Here is an 8,043-nt window from a genome sequence, read left to right as displayed (position 1 = left end):
AGGATTTTACATTTAATTATAAACTGATGCCTTCCTTTGACAGAAATCTTTATTTCCTTTTACTAAAGTTATAAGAAAGTACACATATTGTGAAAGAAATGAGTATGGTCCTTAATGATAATATTACGGAACACTGACTTGGAACGCCCTTTGCATGGAGGAAACTAATGTTAATTAATGCACAAGGGGAAAATGTTTCAGTTCTACATGTAGTGGCATTACTTGTGCATTTGTTGGGTGAATAGTTCTGAAACAATATTGAACAGTAACATAAAGCAGGTGGAAATAGGCATGTTCTACCCAATTTCAAGGTATGTTTCAAGAGCATGTGTTTTGTATTTCAGTTTAAAGAGCAAATTGTTATGATTATCTTACATGATTTTGATGGTTTTCATTTTATAAAAAAAATTTTCATATATATTTTACTGTACTTTCAAATCAGATAGTTGGACATTTTTATTCTTCATTTGCAAATGAGAAAGTGGGAGAGAAAAGTAAACTAATTCCCAGAGAGTAATGAGCAGAGGTAGAGCCAAATATCATGGCCCCAAGTATTAGTTCTGGGCCTGTTAGTGTATTCCAGGCAGAAAGCTACTGGTAACACCACCATACTTTTGTCAGTGGCCAAGAATAAAGAGAACTGTCTGGGTTTGAGGGACAGAGAGGCAAAAGGAATTTTTTTTTCCTTTCTCATATTAGTAAATAAACCTCATTAACTTTTTTAAAGATGTGAAGCATAGAATAAAACTGGCTATTATTTAGTTCAAATTTACTATATTGTTTATATTTTTAAATTTTGCTTTGGTTTATGGTTGAAGTTTTTTTTTTTTTTTTTTTTTTTTTTTGGCGGTGCGCGGGCCTCTCATTGTTGTGGCCTCTCCCGTTGCGGAGCACAGGCTCCGGATGCGCAGGCTCAGCGGCCATGGCTCACGGGCCTAGCCGCTCCGCGGCATGTGGGATCTTCCCAGACCGGGGCACGAACCCGTGTCCCCTGCATCGGCAGGCAGACTCTCAAGCACTGCGCCACCAGGGAAGCCCATATGGTTGAAGTTTTCTATTTAATTCAGTATTTAGTGAGTAATTCTACTGTTTATAATTTATTGACTTTTCTTCTTCTGAAAAACACAGGGAGGAGATTAAATCAAAGTTGACAGACCTATTTTTCCTCCATTAATTGAATAGTATGATTTATTCAAATATGAAGACAGTAAACATTTTTATGAGTATTTACTTTTCATGCCATTCATGAGACATTCCTATTAAAGTATGAACATTTTCAAATGCAAAACAAATATGTCTTTGATTGGCTGAGTGAATTCTATAGAGAGAATTTCATAGAACAGGCCGTTTCATTTTGTGTTGTTAGGATAATCTGATGAACACCATTGTTCCCTTTATTCAAGAACTAGTGGGCTTTGCCCAGAACAAAGATGCTATGACTGCAGCTACAATTTTATTTTTCAGATTATAGATTGTAACCATCCTATTACACTAATATGTTATATTCAAATAGATTTCATTGCATATTACTGTCTATCAAGAATAGAGAAAAAGTATTTCCCTGAATGAATCCAAATTATGCTGAAATCACACAAATGTGGAATTAGCTACCAATTTATTCCATAAAGCAACTGGGGATTGTAGCCTATTCTGTATTGAAACAAGAACCTTAAGGTTAGGATTTAGCATTTTAGAAGTTTTATCCGTGAGAGTGCCTATTACATTTTTAACCTTATTCCTCACATAGGTGCTAAATTATCTACTAAGGAATCTAGCATAAGGAAATTACAAAATGATTTTTCTTTTTAAATTTTTTGTCTTTTCCTACCTTTCTATTTTTGTTCAAAAAATTAGAATAAACAGAATTAGTAACATCATTCTACAGTCATGCAAGCACTCTGTCGGAGACCTAAAAAATACTGGATCCATGTTTAACTATTATAAAGACATACAGTTCAGAAGAGAACTGGATTCAGAGAAGAAAAATTTTATTCTAGTGGAATGATCTTGGAAATATTGGAATATTTTTCCTCAAAAGAATGTTCTGCTGAGTAAAATCCACATTTCATGTTTCAAATGAAAGCAATAACAATAGTAACAATAAAAAATAAATTTATCAGGGTATACGCATATTGAGGTCTCTGAAAGTCAGGGGTATTCATCAAAAGAGACCGTAACTGGCAGTTACGATTTGTGCAAGTGGCATGTATTTATACAATTTTCGTATATTTTCTCTCTGAAGTAGGAAGCGAGGTGACCTCTTCAGAGGGAATGGGGAAGAGCAGGACTAGCGGGTTTAGGAGAGGAGAAAAGGTTTAAAATAATTAGTGCAATATACACACCCTCTGCACACAGTGAACGCTGTCCAACTGACTTGAAACTATAGATAGATTTGCAAAGCCTAAGACTGTTTGTGATCCTGCCATTTCAACTGAACTCTTGAATCAGTTTGGTCAAGCACCATGCTAATAAGGTCAAAAAGGAAGTCAATCTGGTTGTCTCACTTGAATGATTGTGTGACTAAAGTGACTAGTGGAAACAGCCTTAAACTCACATTCACCCCCAAACCTTGTCTTCTGAAAAACTGTCCTGTTTCTGTTTCTGTATAGTCTTGCTGTCTACATTAATGTTTCTCAACATTTTAGAGCACATACTTCCTGTAGAAAGCATATTCAAGTCTATGCCCTCTTTTAAAGTCTCTCAAATTCTAAACAATTTATTTAAAATCCCAAAAGACAAAAGGACTTTCAACTGCTTCTTCAAAATAAAGATACCTTTTCTTTATCTTTATGCATTAATGCCTATTGTACAGGAAACTGTAAGTTGAGCACGGGCTCTGAAACTTCACTTCTCCTGTTATCTCCGTAAGCCCATTAGGGAAATTGTGTGCTAGTAAACATCTTTTAATAATAAAAACCTTCCTATTTTCTAACATCTAATTCTTGTTAACTGTACATTGATACTTAACTTTATATACTGAACTCACTGGGTATTAATTCTATATTTACCAAACACCATCCACCACAGTTATCATTAGTGCAGACACAGTGGAAAGTAGGTTATGGCATTTATAAAATTGAGTCAGTAAAGTCTCATTTGTGGCTTCCACTGTTTATACATTAAAATCAATCTTTGTATAAAGATGATGGGACAAATCAAACCCAGACCTACACTGTAATTTGTTGTTTTGGGGTATTTTTGTAGGGCAACAAGGATCTACTTGAAATTCTTTTTTAGTAAAACTATTAACCAGTTGAAAGGACCAAAAGTATTAACTAATTGAAAAGACTCAATATAATCACACATGAAAAAATATCATACAATGAGCATCTTTCAGTGATCCCTTAGCAACTTTACAGAAAAAAAATTGAAATTTGATAGTGTCCATACAAGGAGACTAAATTTCAGCATCTTATGTTCCCTCCTATGAATCATGCGCATGTCCTAGGTGGGCTCCCACTCGCTTTTGCCCCATCTAAGAAATGTACCTGATGCTAAGTGTCCTTGAGGATTTTTTTTTTTACAATATAATTTTATATTTTTTAAATATACTATATATGTTAAGGATAAGGGGTGAAGTTTTCTTCCTCTGTAATAGCTGTTTCAAGAGTTTAATGGATTAGGAGATTAGTTTTAACCTTGAGGAAAAATGTACAAATTTGTCTCATTAGGATATTTCTACCAAGCATTTTTTAAGGCTATATTTTAATGTTGGTTTCAAAAAGAAGGAAAAGTTTCATTTAAAAAATAATTTAGTGAATTACGTTCTTTCATAACTTCCACCCTAATTTGTTACAAAGATAAGTCTAAAGATTCTTAGTTTTGTGTACTAATTTACATTTATATTTAAAGATTAATTTTACTTGTATCTTAAAACAAGATTTTTATGTTGAAAAAAAACACTTAATACATTTGTATAAAGGCAGTAAATGTCCAATGGTAAATGCTCTGTCAATTTTTTTTTCTACCACAACGAGAAACAGGTCTCTGCAAACAGAGACTTGGGTTCTTAAGGTTCAACTTTCTGAGGAACTGTGGGCTGTGGATCTGAATAACACACAGAAACACTTGATTTCTCTTTTTACAACGGTACCAGAACTTCACAGCTACAATGAGTATGAACACATGAAAAAATGACTTCGCTCAAACAGGATTTAGAAAAGTTGGGGTGACCTCAGGGCCAGGGCAGCATCCCTGCGTGGTGAGGTTTACAGTCAGTCGTTCAGTCATGGAGAGAGTGTGTGTGTGTGTGTATACAGATATCTATATATATAAATAACCATGGCTAGTCATTTACAAGCCTGTAAATGTGATACTGTGCTCCATGTTCACTCTTTGAAACTTCAAATACACAGGCCATGCACAGGAGAGTTTCTTGTGTATCCCTGTTTGTTACCACAATAAAACTGTGAAGTTTTTCAAAACACTGTTCATCATATATTTCTCTGGTAAGTGTTCGAGCTTGTGGATGAAACTGATCATATATTCACACATCAGGGACCGGTTTATTTGGTATACAAATCGGCCATTCTCAAACCTTGCATATTCCCTCTCTACTTTTTCTACTACTTGCTTCCCAAAGAAGCAAACTTTGGTGGAACAGGTGACTGTCATATTCTCAGAACTCTCATACTGACTGGTCACGCCGTAAAAAGTCCCGGCATCATCTTGAATACCGCAGTTTAAATCAGCCCAGAATTTTATGAAGAAGAAGGTATTTTGAAGGCCGTTTCCAAACAGTTCCTTTAAGACACCTTTCTTTTCAGGAAATTTGTCATAAATCTGACGAATGTCCACTGATTAGAGCAATGGGTCACTGTAAGAATGGTTGGCATGCCCAACGTGCACGAATAGGTGTTTGTTGTACGAGTCTGGGTCTCGCTGCTGTTTGAGGAAAGCTGAGAACTCCACCAGGCGGAGTTTGGTCGTGCCAACGGAGCGGCCCTGCTAGGCCGGGACCGAGGGAGCTGGGGCTGACGCAGGCTCAAACCCTGGAATGGGGGCTGTGACCGCTGGCTGGATGGGGTAGGCCTGCTGCATGAAGGGCTTGACGTCTTGCGAGGATCCAGGCTGTCCTGTTTGTATCATTCCCGACCAGAACCCCGACGCCCCTGGGAAGGTGGGGCGTGGAATCCCTGGCAGCCCCAGCTTGCTGTAAATGGCAGTGGCTGATACGATCTGGGCTGAGGACATGGCGGCCACGTGCTGCTGAGCCTTATCCTTTGCAGTCTGATCCTTTAGCTTGGAACGAAAATCACAAGATTTCCTTCTGGCAAGAACTTGAATGTGACTAGAATGTGACACCTTAATGGCGGCTTGAATTTCTCGAACTTTCTTTCTTGCTAAGAACTGTGTATGACTAGACACCTGTTTTCTGGTCCTCGTCTTCCCGGTCATGGGTCTGACGTATCTGGCTATAAATTCATTCCTACCATACATCTTGCCTTCATCTGATAAGATGATTTTCCTCCTCCCACACGGTGGATATATAGCCAAGGCTTCCTGAAAGCACTGCTCAATGTCGGGGCTCCAGACCCCTTCTGCATCATTGTCAATGGGCTTATCTGCTGAGTCACTCATCCTTTCCATATTTTCGGCAGGGATCTCACTGCCACTCCAGCTGCTGGGCTCAATTTTGGCGGTTGGATTTTCCAAGCCGAAGCCTGGAGTCTTTTCAAGAAAATAAACCGAAAGGAAGTTTTCCAGGGAGAGTCTACTCCAGGGTTTGGTGGTAACTGCGACTCAGTCTTTTTTGGGCACAATGTTTCTGCTGACTCCTGAAAATTTTCCTCATGAACGTGCAATGAAGCAGCGGCGGCGGCAGCAACAGTGCTGCCACAGCGCCCAGTGAGTCAGAGGCAAACTTCGGTGCCGCTTCCTCCGCCTTCAGCTCGAGCCCGGTTCCCATTCCCCCGGCTGGGCCACCCTCCCCCGCCCCCAGCGCTGCTCCTGCCCCTGGGCCGGCTGGACGTACTGGGCTGCTGCTCGCGGCTCTGGGCAAAGGTGGACGGGGTGGGGTGGAGGGCTTCACTGCATGGCCTGTCCCCGAATGCGGCCGCCCTGAGCCCGGGCCCCTCAGCGCGGACTGGCCCGCAGGGTGGAAGCGAGTCTGCAAAGTGCTTGGTGGGCGCCCGCAGCGGCAGCTGCAGAGGCTCAGCTGGGCTCCAGCCGCCTTGAGAATTTTAATAGCAAAAAGAAAAAAAAAGAATTTGATCTTCTCCCTATTCTCATATAAGTGAAGGCAGTCAAGACGGGTGCAGTTTGGAGAGGGAATATTGCACTAAAACAGGGATCACTAAGAAGGAAATAATATTGTTATAATTTATGTCGAAGAGTGTTCTGCCTATGTTTTCCTCTAGGAGTTTTATGGTTTCTGTTCTTACATTTAGGTATGATATCATTTATATGTGGAATCTAAGAAATAAAACAAACTAGTGAATGTAACAAAAAAGAAGCAGACTCACAGATATAGAGAACAAACTAGTGGTTTGTTCTGTGAGTCTGCGGGGAGAGGGAAGCTGAGAGGGACAAGATAGAGGTAGGGGATTAAAAGGTGCAAACTACTGTGTATAAAATAAGCTACAAGGATATATTGTACAATGAAGGGAATGTAGCCAATACTTTGTAAGAGCAATAAATATAATACAATCTTTAAAAATTGTGGATCACTGTATTGTACATCTGTAACATATAATATTGTACATAAACTATACTTTAAATTTTAAAAAAGTATACAGGATGATGTGTGTGGGTTATATGCAAATACTACAACATTCTATATAAGGGACTTGAGCATCCTTGAATTCTGGTATCTGAACGGGCTCCTGGAACAAATCCCCAGGGATACAGAGGGACAACTGTATTGGTCACAGTAAATCAAGGGGAAGGCATATTCACTCTATGTTAAGTACAAAATAAATAAATATCATTTAATCCTCACCAAAAAAGGGGGGGTAATAATGGGTTAAAGACCACGAGTTCAGTATATATTAAATGAATTCAAGATAACTGTGAGACAGCTAACTATAGATGTTGAGTAACCTGTTACATACAGGAGTTGGAGGTTATGAACAGTGTTTTGACTTGGAAACACAAATTTCAGAGTCCTCATAGTTATTACTATCCATGGAGGGCCACTGTCAGAAAGCTGTTACGTATAGCTTAGAATCATAGTCTCCTTTGCAACAAGCTCTGTCCCATTGAAAAATCCTGGTGTTATAACGTCCAATATGCCTAAAATATACCAACTTCTCTCTATCTCCCATTCAAATCATTGATATCTGTCTACTAGTCTTCAGAAATAGCCCTCTATGCTTCTAATTTCTACTATTGCCTCCTTTCCTAAGCATAGCTTCATGGTCTCCAAAAGATATGTCTCCCCAAGAATGAGACCTTATAAATCACAAGTTTGATCCTGTCACCCTAAATGCTGTATTTAAAAGGCACTGTTCATTGCTCATAGAGTAGTGCCCAGGCCCTGCATGTTCTGGCCCTAGCCGATAGTCCCCACTTCATCTTGTTACTCCCTCCTTCTGTTCTCCATCACTATTGCTTTCAGTGCTTTCCTTGCACCAGTCTCCTTCCCTTGAAGGGATTTCTGTATATCTTCCCTAGATGAGTCATTCCACTACCTTCCATAAAATATGATCCAACTATTTACAATAGCCAAGACATGGAAACAACCTAAATGTCCACTGACAGATGACTGCATAAAAAAGACCTGGTATATATACAATAGAATATTACTCAGCCATAAAAAGAATGAAATAATGCCATTTGCAGCAACATGGATGGATCTAGAGATTATCATACTAAGTGAAGTCAGAAAGAGAAAGACAAACACCATATGATATCACTTATATGTGGAGTCTAAAATATGACACAAATGAACTTATCTATGAAACAGAAACAGACTCACAGACATAGAGAACAGACTTGTGGTTGCCAAGGGGGAGGTGGGCTAGGGGAGGGTATGAGTGGGAATTTGGGGTTAGCAGATGCAAACTATTATATATACAATGGATAAACAACAAGGTCCTACTG

At 39.1% G+C, this 8,043-nt stretch overlaps 1 pseudogene; it reads right to left on the bottom strand.

Moving 5' to 3' along the window:
* Positions 1-3,952: 3,952 nt before the first annotated feature.
* On the bottom strand, positions 3,953-5,829 carry LOC137223074 (transcriptional enhancer factor TEF-1 pseudogene; annotated as a pseudogene).
* Between the last annotated feature and the right edge of the window lie 2,214 nt (positions 5,830-8,043).

The sequence above is a fragment of the Pseudorca crassidens genome, chromosome 4 (genome assembly GCF_039906515.1).
Source record: "Pseudorca crassidens isolate mPseCra1 chromosome 4, mPseCra1.hap1, whole genome shotgun sequence".
In the NCBI taxonomy this organism is placed as follows: domain Eukaryota; kingdom Metazoa; phylum Chordata; class Mammalia; order Artiodactyla; family Delphinidae; genus Pseudorca; species Pseudorca crassidens.
The sequence above is the reverse complement of the archived record's forward strand: the minus strand, read 5'-3'. Positions and strand labels throughout refer to the sequence as shown.